Source organism: Durio zibethinus, chromosome 27 (genome assembly GCF_047325235.1).
Source record: "Durio zibethinus cultivar Kanyao isolate XHJ-2024 chromosome 27, ASM4732523v1, whole genome shotgun sequence".
Classification (NCBI taxonomy): domain Eukaryota; kingdom Viridiplantae; phylum Streptophyta; class Magnoliopsida; order Malvales; family Malvaceae; genus Durio; species Durio zibethinus.
Genome location: NC_143188.1, coordinates 5,560,743 through 5,574,324, shown reverse-complemented (window position 1 = coordinate 5,574,324; position 13,582 = coordinate 5,560,743). Strand labels below are relative to the sequence as shown.

Sequence of the window (13,582 nt, the reverse complement as noted above, 5' to 3'; positions counted from 1 at the left end):
TTATCATCCACATAATCTATTTTGTTGCATTCATGCATTTTACTTTACATTTACATTATTTATTTCGTTGCGTTCATATGAATGTGTAATGATGGTTTCAAAAATAAAACAAAAAAGGAAATGTTTTAAAAATAAAATAGGATAATATTATGAGTAAAAATAATTATTGAGACCTTAACTAGATGTTAGAGGGATTCTCAATAATTATATTTTATAAAGAATATTATTTTCATTTTAATGGATTATCTTGGAAATCTTAAAGTAAAAATATATTTTCAAAATTTCACTTAGATATTAAAGAGTTTAGCAAATATTCTGATACCAAAGTTTTAATTTTAATCCAAAATAAAAGGATTTGGATTTTCAATGAAATAAAAAATGAGATTTTGTAAAAATAAATGAAATTCAAAGAATTAATTTTAAATATTAAAACTAAGATAATTTTTATCAAAATTCAATGATAACATGCGATTAATTGATATCATTTTTAAAAATGGATGCTATAGGGATGCTAATCCTTTCCATATGTAACCATACTCCAAAATTTTATTTTATTTTTAAATACCAAAATTATCTTTTTAATAAATTTTAAACTAGTTATAGGATTTTATTAAAAAGATAAATTTTTTAATGGTCAATCATATTTAACAAAAAAAGTGATTGGTAACGAATCTTTTTATGTTTAAAATTTCATCTAAATGGTCAGATTTTGAGACTCACACATTGCCTATAAATATATTCAATCATACTTATTTTTACTTTAGAAAAGATAAAGTTTATATAAACTTGAAAAATAAATAATCCACTTAAAATATTAGAAAGATTTAATAAATTAGAAATTTATATGTAAAAATTTAAAATAATTATATTACCTTGAAGGGCCATTCTTATTTTGAGAAATATATACTCATGCTCCTATGTGGCACCACCATTGGCTTCAGGGCTAAAGCTAAGGGTTATTCATAATACTTTTATTGCATTTCTTTAACTAGCTGTAGAAAGAAACAATTGAAATGTAGAGTACCAGTCAACAAAAGATGGTTGGATGGTTGGCTCAAGTGACATATATATATGTTATCTAAATTTGAATCTATCGAAAGGTTGTGAGAATATAATTTCATATATATTCGTTAAGTTCAACGTATAAAAACCTAATTGAATTAGCTTAAGAAATGGATGTACCAGGCAAAGCTTAGAACCCTTAGTCGCTTAATAAAAAAAATGCAATGTACTAGTAAACGAAAGAAAATTGTAAAGGACACCTAACATTAAGTATTGCAGCGTATCAACCATGCCTAGTGAATAACAGTATATCCGCTATGTAACCAACCTTGATAGGGATTGACCAAATCAAGGTTGAGTCAGAGAACCTTTCAGTGCATTTTTTTTTCTTATTCTGTTGGTTCCACGTGTTCTTTTGTTGTTCAATATCTTCATCAACTAATTATCATCTAATTCTCATCTTGGGACTAAATTTAGTTAAGTTGTTTAGGTGAAATTTATGAAATTTTTTTTAAAAAATAATTTAATAAAAAAATTTAAATCGATAAACTAATAAATTTTAATATGAAAATTAATAATATGTAAAAATAATTATTAAAAATAGTATTTATAATTTAAATTTGATCATTATTTATTTAATGATAAAAATTTTATCCATATTTTTATTAAAAATATTTATATAAAAAATATATATAACTTTTTTCAAATTTTATATTTTTAATTTATATAACAATTTTTTTTAATTTATTGGTTTTGATTTTTAATTTTTAATTTTATTTAATCAAAACTATTATAAAATTTCACGAATTTTACCCAAAAAAACTTCATTTAAGTTTTTTTCCTCACATTGCATATTCCATAATTTGAGAACTAAAATTACTTGTTGCCTGTCTCCATATACGGCCCTTGCAACATGTCAGGAAAGTTAACTTTCTTTTGCTCTATGATGCCAAAAAAAAAAAGCAACTTTTGTTCCAAAATGATGTCAGGAGATCCTGGTCAACAATTGCTTTTTATGATAAAGTATTGGATTCTTCATTTCAATTACAGGATTTAAATTCTGACAATCTTAAATAAATAAATATATAAAGGATATAACCAGAGATCCTGCATCAGTGACTATTATCTTTAGAAGTTAATATGATCTTATCCCAGCTAATGGTAATGTTATGCACATGGATAGCCAATGTGGCTAAATACAGAATTCATGACAGAGGATGTCAATTTTGGTCCATGTTTGAAGGTGAACTTGTAACTTGTATCCTAACTAGAGAGCCTACCAAAGACCAGCAGAGGTTGCCCAAGATGATGGATAGAAAATACATTCAACTGATTTTCACGATCAATCAAGCAAAATATTACATGATTGTTATGTTTGGCTAGTTAAAGTGGGGGAAGATCTGTAACCAACACAAATAAGATGTTTTACTCTATTTCATGTGCAAAGGCAGGGTTCCAAACCTTCTATTTCTGTGGCATATCTTCCTATGTTTATTTTCCATATATTACCTGAATTTAATTTTTTTTCTTAAGGTTCCAAATTAATATTTGATTCAATTTAAGTCAGACGTAATTTTATGTGATTATTTTTTATGGCATGAGAGATGCAGGGGAACCAGCCAGTTTTTTTAAGAAACATATTCTCTAACATAGAATAATACCCCCAACTAAACGATAAGCAAATCAAGGTAAAAAAGGAGAGAACTTGTCAAGGAATTTCTTTCTTGTTTTAAATCTTCTTGGTTTAAAAGTTCGAGAGATAAGATCAGTTTACTAAGTGAGATGCAAACGAAGGAACCGGCCTTTTTTTAAGAACAGAATCTCTAACTATCATTAACTATAGATAATCAAATAAAGTGATTTTAAATCGTTACTTTTAATAATAAGATTATGTGGATGATTAAATTACAAGATAATTTTGAAAATGATACCAAATATTCTCTAAAAGTAGGTATCCAACAAGTCTATATTTGAATTCCAGCACTTCCATTCCTTTCCCTTATCCTTAATCTAGGATTTTTTTTGTCAAAAAAAAAAAAAAAAAAAGGCATAAGTTCTTAACCTATCTAGGGCTTCATTTTTTTAGCTGTTTTCTTCACTTCCTTCCAAGTAAATTGATCATTTCTAGAAAGCAGAACAGATGAAAGTAAATTGGTTTTAACTAACATTGGTAAACAAAGAGGGAAAAAAAATGGAGTTGTGGAACTAAATTTGGATCTTGCCTTGTTTAGAATCTTCTTTCGTTTATATTTATTCTTGTGGTTGCGAGATTGGAATATGACCTTTCAGTGCTTGTAACAGCTGCTGTGTCCTTAAACTACGAGACAGAAATTACAAAATATGTCCCTACTAGCATCGATTCTGATAGAAATAATTATACCTTTTTCTTATTAGATAATCACAGTCAAAGCAGGTGGAAAGCTACCAATAAAGTTGTTTTGTTTTCGCTCAGTCTATAAATATCACAATAATTGCTTCCCCTCCTCAACACAGAAATCCCATTTGCTTTAGCTCATCTATAACTTAGTCAGAAAGCAATCATGATTATCACGAAGAAGCTTGATAGAATGGCAAGGAAGTGGAGGAAGGTAGCTGCCACTGGGAGGAAAATATTTACTTCGCCAAGGACTATCCGAAAGATGGTGCTGCAGATAAAGGCCATTTCGCTGTCTACACAATGTATCAGAAACGTTTTGTGATTCTCTTGGCATATCTCAGCAACTTCATTTTGCAAAAACTCTTCAAGATGTCTAAGGAGGAGTTTGGTCTGTCAAGCGATGGGCCTACAACGTTATCGTGTGATTCAGTCTTCATGAGTTACATATAGTCTTGTTGTTACAAAGAAGATTACCTAAGGATTTGGAGAAAGCAGTACTCAATTCCATCACTGACCATTTCGGCTCATCGTCATTTTTCCTTGTTTGTGGTTCTGAGTGAAGCAACATGTAAAGATTAATTCTGCACCCCTAAAAGGATAAAAAGAAACTTGTAAATAATTTAAACTACTGTAGTGTATGCAAAAAGATGTTTTGTTGTACAACTGCAATTTCTTGAAATGCGATAGACCCTTTAGATTACTAAAATGAGTTAAATTCTCTGCTTGTCATTGCCATCTACTATCTCATGAATAACTGCAAATACAAAAAAAAAAAAAAAGTCACTTTGTCATCTATACCACAGATAAGAAAAGCCATGTGGTGCCATTGTCGTATCGCAGCAATAACATATTTATTGAACTCTTAAAGCTGTCCAGGAGGAGTTTGGTTTGTTAAGTCATATAATGTTGCCCTGCGACTCAGCCTTGTTGGAATGCATAGTCTTCATTGTCCGATAAGGCTTGGAACACTTGGAGAAAGCTCTGCTTAGTTTCATTTCTCCTCGTTGCTACTCCCTTGGCACTTTTTTCCATCAGGACAAACAGGCCAACAGTCACTTGTTTGTAGATACTGAACAGATCATAGTTGAATCATGTGAAGCTACCATAAAAGGGCCTATTTTGATTGCTTCACCACCTTCACTGAGCTAAAGCGTATGTCCCTTCCTTTCTTCTTGAACTTATTCTTCAGTCCCTGCATAGCCAGAATAAGGAAGCATGATCAGCCTTACGAAGATCATTAAAGTAGCAAAGAAGCGGCAGAAAGGTGTCTGCCACAAGTAACAAAAGAATTACATCACCCAGCACATGTAATGGTATCAGTGCAGATAGTTTCAATGCATCAACTGTTGATAATAAAGGCCATTTTGTCCTCGGCACCATAGTTAGGAAGCGTTTTGCGATTCCCTTGCCTATTTACTAATAGGACAATCACTTTGCCATGTGGTGCAATGTTCATGAATTACATAGTTTCACTCATCCGATGAGGTGTAGATGAAAACATAGAGAAAGGTTTGATCAAGTACATTAAAATCAGTTGCTGCTTATCTACTTCTTTTGATGAGGGATTTGCATCCCAGCAATTAGTTGCTTGTATCTAATACATAAGTTATATATGAATCTATAAAAGTTTTGGCAATATTATATTATTCTAGATGTCTATTTATATCTTTTCTTCTACAAGTAGTTGTTAATGTTTGGCATGATGACTTGGATTTTTATAGACTTGGTGTGTATGCAACTCACAGTTTTGGCACCTGTAACCTAAATACTTGATTTTCCATTCCGTGAATATGAATGAGGAAACCTTTTTTCTTTTCTTATGATCCATTATCTTGAATCTTGTGGATGAATTTTCACTCAAAGTCATCTAAAAAGGACATTGACCAGGTTCTTTTATCAATAATCATTATATACTTTTAAAAAAGACCCAAAATTTGTGTCGCCTCCTGCAATTTTATTAACCAGACTTAGAAAGCTAATTATCGATTGCTTCAGCCAACCCCTCAAGCTTCTGTAAGACATAGGCCATAGGGACAAAGATTCACCTTGTGCTCTTCATTTCCTTCAATTCACTGACTGATAAGTACTAAAAGGCTTGTAGATTGTATAGATCCTTGAAAAAAAGGAAGCCTTTGTCATAATAGATAAAGGTTAACATCTAAAAAATGTATGAAATTTCACGGTCAAAGAGAAGTCCATAACTAAATTGCATTGAAAAGGGATATTCTTCAAAATCTAGTTTGCAATTGCATAGAAAAAGATGAAACATATGCATGTGTTTTGGGGTTATCCAATCAGACAAGACAGAGTTGGCCATCCAGTTTCAGCTTTGGGGGCAAGAGTATGCGAAGCTATCGTTCATGTAACTTCACTCTCTAGTTCTATCTATTATATTTCTTTTCCTTTGTTTTGTCCATGGGATCTAATCTAAAACAGAATGTAGCAGCTTTGATATTTCACCTAGTTTGAATGCATTGTATTGGCTTCATTGTACACTTTTCTTCTATTTATATTTCATGTAACTCTTGGGAGGAATATTCATATTATTCTAAGGCATAAAAGTACATTTATTGCTTTTATTTTTTTTTACTTTCTCTCTGGATTGCTCAGCATGATAAGTTCCAGAAAACTGATCAAGATGTCTAGGAAATGGCAGAGGTTAGCTTCCATCAAGAGGAAGAGAATTTTGAAATCCCACAAACATCTATGCATTGAATTTCTTTAAGTTAAAAAAAAAAAAAAAACGGTGCTCTGCTTTCTTTTTAGAAAGTATAACACTTCAGCAAGTAGAAAATATATACTTCAGATGAGAATTTGATGGGCAGGAGATTTTTTCTCTTAAATTATAAAGTATGAGCTGAAGCTGCCTTTCCTCTTGCGAACCTATGTTAATTCATAGACATGTACCTCTAGTGTCCAGTAGTAATTAGTCTTCTCTGCCAAATAAGTACAGAAACAAAGATTTTTTATTATCAATTTTGCATAGCTTCCATCGTTTATAAAGATTGTTGGCGTTTGATAACAACATGATAAGTTTAGATTATCAGTTCTAAGAAGCTCAAAAAATTGGCTAGGCAATGGCAAAAACTTGCTCCCATCAAGCAAAAGAATTAGATAACACTGACTAGTATGTCTATAGATGTTGTTGCAAATGATTGCAGCACATCAACAATGATTGAGAAAGGTCACTTTGTGGTGTGTAGTGCAGATTAGAAACCCTTCACGCTTCGTTTATAATATCTTAAGACGGAAATCATCAAGAGACTTATTCAATCTAGCAAAAGAAAGAGTTTGGAATAGCAAGCAATGGACCTCTAACACTTCCTTGTGATGCAGTCTTTTCGCAGTGTGTTATTTCTTTGATCAAACTGTACCTGAGTAAAGATGTAGAGAAAGCATTGCTCACATCCATAGCCGGTGGCCATTGCTCATCATCTTCATATCTACACCAAGAATCAAGAAATCAACCATGATTGATTTGTAGCTTCTAAAGCAAATTGTAGACAAATTTTGTAATTATACACTATTTTTCAATGATTCTACTAGGAAAAGGAATTAACTCTCTCCATATTTGTTAATCTTTGAAATCTGTTCCTAATATATTGTTGCTTTACAAAAATGAAGTATGGGCATCCAACAAATTCACCAGTAAACTTTACATTTCTTCTGACTGAATTTAAACAAGACCAAGGCAATTTGTCTTCAAGTTAAATGTAATCAGAGCTATCCTATATAATATGCATCAAACTCCAAGGGGCCAGGGTTGAAAAGTGTGGAAACTTACAATAAGTGACAGCAAGGTCAAGAAACTGATTGGATTTTAGAGAGACAAGAGACGTGGTAATTTTCTTGAAAGAAGGCTTCTTATTACCGTTTAGAATAATAAATCTCATCTAAACAGTATCCTAAATTTCAGTTGGAATCAGTGATCAACTGGTAATGAGTAAATTTAATTGCAACACTGGACCATATTGTTGTTAAACGACCGGAAGATAGATAAAGATGTGTATGCACGCATTTCAATGGTTCACACAAAAATGTGTCTGCATGCACTTCAATAGTCCCCCTTGTTGGGCTAATCATCCAATAAAAGTAAACATGCCAAACTTGCGGATTACACCTCTTATCTGCCCATCACATGGCTTTGTTTCCAATGAATACATGCATTCTACTTATTCATTAAAGGTACTGTTTTTAGCATTATGATTACTAGATAGAGGCCCGTATTACGTTGCAGGAAGCTAATTTAAATGTGTAAGCATTTTAAATGCATGAGCACGATAAAAGTAACATTTTTTAGTTTTGTATGAATTATCATATGAAGATATCATGATGATATGACTATCATTGAAAAATAAAGTTGTATTTATATAATACCTTAAAATTCAATATGAAATGCATAATTAAAAAGTATAGATCCATAAGATAATAGAAAACATAATTTACATAAAATATATATGTTCAAAGGTCAATATAAAAGGATAAGTTATATAAAATAAACCTATACCAAGCAAATTTCATTAGCACAAAATCCATAATTAAGAAAAAGTCAACATTAAAGATAAAGTTGATATGACTATCATTGAAAAAATAAAGTTGTATTTATATAATACCTTAAAATTCAACATGAAATGTATAATTAAAAAGTATAGATCCATAAGATAATAAAAAACATAATTTACATAAAATATATATTTTCAAAGGTCAATATAAACGATACGTTATATAAAATAAATCTATACCAAGCAAATTTCATTAGCGCTAAATCCATAATTAAGGAAAAGTCAACATTAAAGATAAAGATCAAAAACTAATAGAAAGCATAAGTTATACAAAATAAAATTATATTTGTTGAAACAAATTATAAAAAATATATTTGTTCAAACATTGATAATAACCATGCCAGAACCTTCTTGGATAACTTAAACATCCTATTCCTTTCCCGATTCTATCTCTTTCCACAAAAGCAAATTTATGAACAAAAATATCACACACAAAATTGTTTTCATAGCCTTTCTTATGGTGCTTTGCTTTAAAAAATTAATGGTTTTGATTTTTTATGATTTTTTTTCCTCTTACACAAAAACATGCAAATATATAAAGATTATAAAAGTGAAGTTCAATATAGCATTACTTTGAAATAAATAAAAAATACCTGCAAGATTGTCAAAAGTTAAGGTTGCATCCATGTCATTGATCCTCAAATGTAACAACCAATGGCCATATAGAAACTTCTTTGAAGCGTAAGCAAGGTACTTTCAATCAATATTAAATGAACAAATTTATGTGTTAGTTTACAATTGAGCAAACCGCTCGTCATTGTAGTTAACCATGATAATATCTCAAAAGATAAAAATTTAAGAATTAAAAAAATATATAGGAACATACATGGTTAAAAAAATCATCAGGACAACATTGTGTTGACATGCTAAAGTCAACATTGAACAAAGAGAGGAAGTGCAATAATTGATTATATATTGGTATCAAACAAAAAGTAAAGTTAAATTTTTTGAAAGCTCATGAGCTAGAACACTACATCTTTGAAGTTTGAAATACTATTTCTTATCAATGAACAAAAAAAAAAATTCCTTCTAATTTGGTTCGCATCACAATTTCAATTTAAATATAATAAAAATATAATATCCTATGAGCATGAATAAATCAATTACATTCAAAGTTGAAAAAACATATGTACAACCCAAAATATAAAAGAAACCTAATTTAAAGGCTGCAATTATCAAGGCAAACAAAATCTCTTATATATCTAGCAACAAGGTGTAGTGTATAAACAGAATCGAATAAAATATACATCATTTAATGTTATATGTGCTACCAAGTGGAAAGATATTATTTTACATATTATATAAATCTTAAAATTGCAATGCATTATGTATACTCATCATATCACATGTTACATGTTCTGCTAAATGAAAGGATATTATTATACATATAGAGATATTCTTGTGCTTCGTGATGGACTTATTGTTTGAATGCAATGATTAAAAATTAAAACGCATAACTAATTTACTTGTATTTGTCATGCTAGTTAAAAGCTATTCTTTCTTGATATCTTAAATTACCATCCCATCTTACATTATAACTTTAAGAATGTGACTATTGGTATTGCAAAATGAAATTTGAATTATGATAACTAAAAATAAGATGAATATTTTCCACACTTTTTTTTTTAATTTACCTAAGTTTTGGTCAAATGTACACATCATATTTGGAGGTGGTCAGCTCAACATAACTAATTAGGCTTATTAATTTCAATGTTCTAATGATATTTTGAAAGTAATACTAAAACATATTAGTAAGGAAAGACATATGTGTTGGATTTTTTATATCAGCTTAGGTGAGACACAATTATGTTCATGTATGCAATTAAGATGAATACAAACATAATTATGTTCATGCTTACAATTGAAGATAAATATAAACACAATTCTGTTCATGAAATGCAACATTTATAAAGTAAGTGAATATAATGAAAAAATAATATAATGGATCATTATGCAACCAAAAAATTTATCATGAGATAAAAATAGTATAATGATTAGTCGGGAGGATGAAAAAACATGATGTTTAAATGACAAAATAATTATCCACATAAAGTAAAAGAAAACTCAACTTAAGCACAAAAAAATGTACATTGTATTAAATAAGTCATGCAAAATAACCTAATAGCATCCTAAAATTTCAAACTTTTGATTAATTTACAAACCTGTCCTTTTTGGATTGCAACCGCTAGTTGTATATTTGATAATACAATTTTGTAGTCTAATTGCATTGTAGAATATTGATTTCTTACTTTATCTAGAGCCAAATATGAGTTGTAAAAGATGAAAAGAATATTATATATATATACTAATTACAAAACAATTTATTAGTGTTTGCAAAATAACTTTTGATTGCAGTATATGAATATGACAATTTGAAGTCGTCTTGCAAAAATAGCAATTAGCCCCATTTTCTTAAGTGGGGCAAAAATGCTTTAAAACAACTTCTTTTAAATAAGATACAAGAATAATTTACATGTGTTTGTCACAAAAAGTTAACTAAGCGTATTTCTTGTTTTAGTTACCAAATATGAATGAAAAATAGTGATGTTTAACCAATAGCACCAATAAGGTTTTTGCAATGCCATGATCAAATTTAGGTTAGAATAATTACAGGATCTACATCATAAGCACCCTAAAAACTTAAACCATCATAAAAATAAAAGTAATAAAACTAATCCAAGAACAAAATCCAAAACATATAATAATATAAATAGTTTTTCCTAAGGAAAAGAACCAACATGATGGTCTAGATTTTGGAATATATAACTCTTTGGACTCTAGACAAATAAAGTTCCATTTGTTGAGGGCAAAAGACCAAGCAAGATCTGTATGATTCACAATATAGGCAACTCATAATAATTCAAGCTATATTTTCATAACAAAAAGAAAATTAATAGTTTATCAAACACATAATGGCAGCATGCTTTTTCTTAAATGAGCAATGCTACTTGCCCACCCCAAAAACCATTAGTTTCCTAGTTATTTACACTCTTTTAAAAGTGTATAAGGTTATTTGAAAATTTCAAGGGTGAAGTCTACAAATTCTTAGGGAAATTAAAATTGATCTATTATCACGCCAAGTGGAGCAAGTGGCTTTTTTGTTTTAGATTATCAATACCTATATTGATTTTCTAATAGGCAAAAAGAAATGTTGAGATTGAATATACCTTTAAAAGGGTAAATTTACCACAACCTTTAAGACCAAGAAGCATCCATAACTATCCCGAAGGAATCCAAATCGAACAATCCTTAAGAATTGGCACCATTTTGCCTTGCCTCGTATTAACCGAGAAGTTAATATTACGACCCTTGATAGCAACATTTTTAGTTGCATTGTCTTTGCAACCAAACAACAAAAACAGAAACATCCATAAGAAACAAACGTAAATTGTTTGAGAAAATGCATAACTGAAAAGAACTTTATCATGATGGGAGCTAGGGTAAAAGGCATAGAACCTGGCAGAAGAAGTTAAGTGAAAAAGGGGTAGATTAGGCACAGGGGTACAGACTGTGCAGCCCAAATAGCATAATCCACCTAAGATACTTTTCCATGTTAGAAGAATATAAAATACTACAGATGCAAGAAAGCAAAATAGTTAAAATAGAAGATAAAACTTGCAAGCCTTGCATCTTAAATTCACTAAACCTGCTAAAGTCAAATTGGTAAATCTTTCAACGTTTTTCATCATTGTCATTTATTTCTAATATAACAGCAATGAAAACTCAAACTTCTTTTCAGCTATAAAAAAAAAAAAAAAAAACTAAAAGTCAAAATAGATTGAAACAACCAATGAATTAGTTTAGCAAAAAATAAAATCAAGATTTAAATGAATGTCCAAGTAAAATTAGGATTAGAACCTTTGATTTTATATCTTGTTTTCTCTTTCTAACGGTCAATGGAGTTTTATAGATCAAAGATATCAAAAATTAAAACAAAGAAAAATATCAAAAAATAGAACAAACAAAAAAAAAATAGTGAAAGAAAATTTCTAAATTTTTTTATTATTCATTTTCTCATATTGAGAGAAAATATAAGTAATAGTATAACTCATATTTGAACAAATGATACATGACAAAAAAAGTTTAAAAAAAAAAATCAAACATGCAAAATTTTATTAATACTGAAAATACAAAAACTGAGAAACATAGATTACTTATTAGATTTTTCAGATTTTGTCCAATCGGCTTAATACTTAACTCAGATTCCTTCATGGGATTTCTCTTATTTTTTAAAAACTAATTGCAAAAGGTAATCAGATTTCACGATAAACCAAATTAAATGCCAACTTTAATTATAAAGAATGAAAAACTAATATGATTCCTTAATGGGTTTTGTTTATTTTTGAAAACCAAATAGCAATACTAATCAGATCTTGATGATAGTAGAAAAAAATAAAAGAAAGGAATACGAAAAAGCAAAAGACTTGGATATCACTTACAAGAGAACGTTAAACTGCCCTAGCTTTCCTAGAAACCCAAGTTATAAAAGCAATTAAAGCCAGTAATTAAAGGAGAAAAGTAGCACACAATAGAAAAAGACAAAGAGAAAAAGAGATAAGATAGTAGGAAACATTACGATAGAGAAAACAAACACTTATAAGTAATTTTTTATGACTGAAATTAACCTTCAATTCTTTTAAGACTTTAAAAGTGTGGACAATAAAATTGAGATAAGGGACTAATTTTAATATATGTATAGATATATTCATCATATTTTCATTTCCTCATATCTAGCAATAACATAATAACTTAATTTAGATAAGAGTTCTAAGACCTAAAAATTCTCTTTTTTTTTTTCTTTCATCTTAAAGTCTTTTCTACTAAACTTAGAGTATAGCAAGATGATTCATGATAAAAAGCTATTATGGGTATTTTATAAGGGTAAAATAGATATTTTACTCCATAGTGTAAGTCATCAGCCAAACAAAAGCAATTTGGTCTTTTTAGCCAAACTTACATGCTAGGCCAACCTAAAGTTCCAAGATCCATACAGCTTAACCACCTGAAATAACCACTAGATAGCATACGAGAATGCTGACTTATCACCTCTTAATAGGTTTTGTTGACTGCCAGCTCAAATTAGGCTAATAGCATAAGCTCTAGCCTTACCATTTAAAGTTTAGGCCATCCAGGCCTTACACCTTCACTTCATATGTATAAATAACCCTTTTAGTTACTATTAAGTCAATTCTTGATATATATCTATTTTCAAGTTTTCCTCTTTTTTTCTCTTTTCTCAAGCACTGACTTGAATATAAGAGCACAACCGTTAGAGAAACCTCTAACCTTTGCTATTAACCAACTTCTCACCTTGTGATTTTAGGTTTTTATCCTTTAAAAGATAGCTTAGCACTAACATTTTGGCATGCTAGGTAAGGGATATTCCATTTAATCGAGCTAATATAGCACTAAGGAATAGAGTCATTGAAGAAGAAGACAATGTTGTAACTGAGACTAATACCTAACTTAACCAACAAAATCTTAACCGACCTATATAGGAAACTTCAACAATGGAATAATTTGAAACACTTACCCAATAATTACAATCATTGAAAAGGATGATACAATTCTTGACTTTTCGATAAACTTGTAAAGAACCAAACCTTATAACCCAGAAAAACCCATTAACACAAAAGCTACT

General features: G+C 29.6%; 1 long non-coding RNA gene across 5 annotated transcripts; it reads right to left on the bottom strand.

The window, feature by feature from the left end:
* Positions 1 to 3,266: 3,266 nt before the first annotated feature.
* On the bottom strand, positions 3,267 to 12,481 carry LOC111280185 (uncharacterized). Of its 5 annotated transcripts, XR_016334835.1 has the most exons (8): positions 12,381 to 12,481; positions 11,398 to 11,476; positions 11,109 to 11,278; positions 8,535 to 8,634; positions 6,692 to 6,822; positions 4,178 to 4,571; positions 3,854 to 3,968; positions 3,267 to 3,785 (listed from the first exon to the last, which is right to left on the bottom strand). It is a non-coding gene; the product is annotated as an uncharacterized LOC111280185 (long non-coding RNA). The 5 variants fall into 5 exon arrangements; XR_016334834.1 differs by lacking the exon at positions 8,535 to 8,634 and having other exon boundaries at positions 4,041 to 4,571; XR_016334833.1 differs by lacking the exon at positions 8,535 to 8,634 and having other exon boundaries at positions 3,854 to 3,931; positions 4,041 to 4,571; positions 12,381 to 12,480.
* Between the last annotated feature and the right edge of the window lie 1,101 nt (positions 12,482 to 13,582).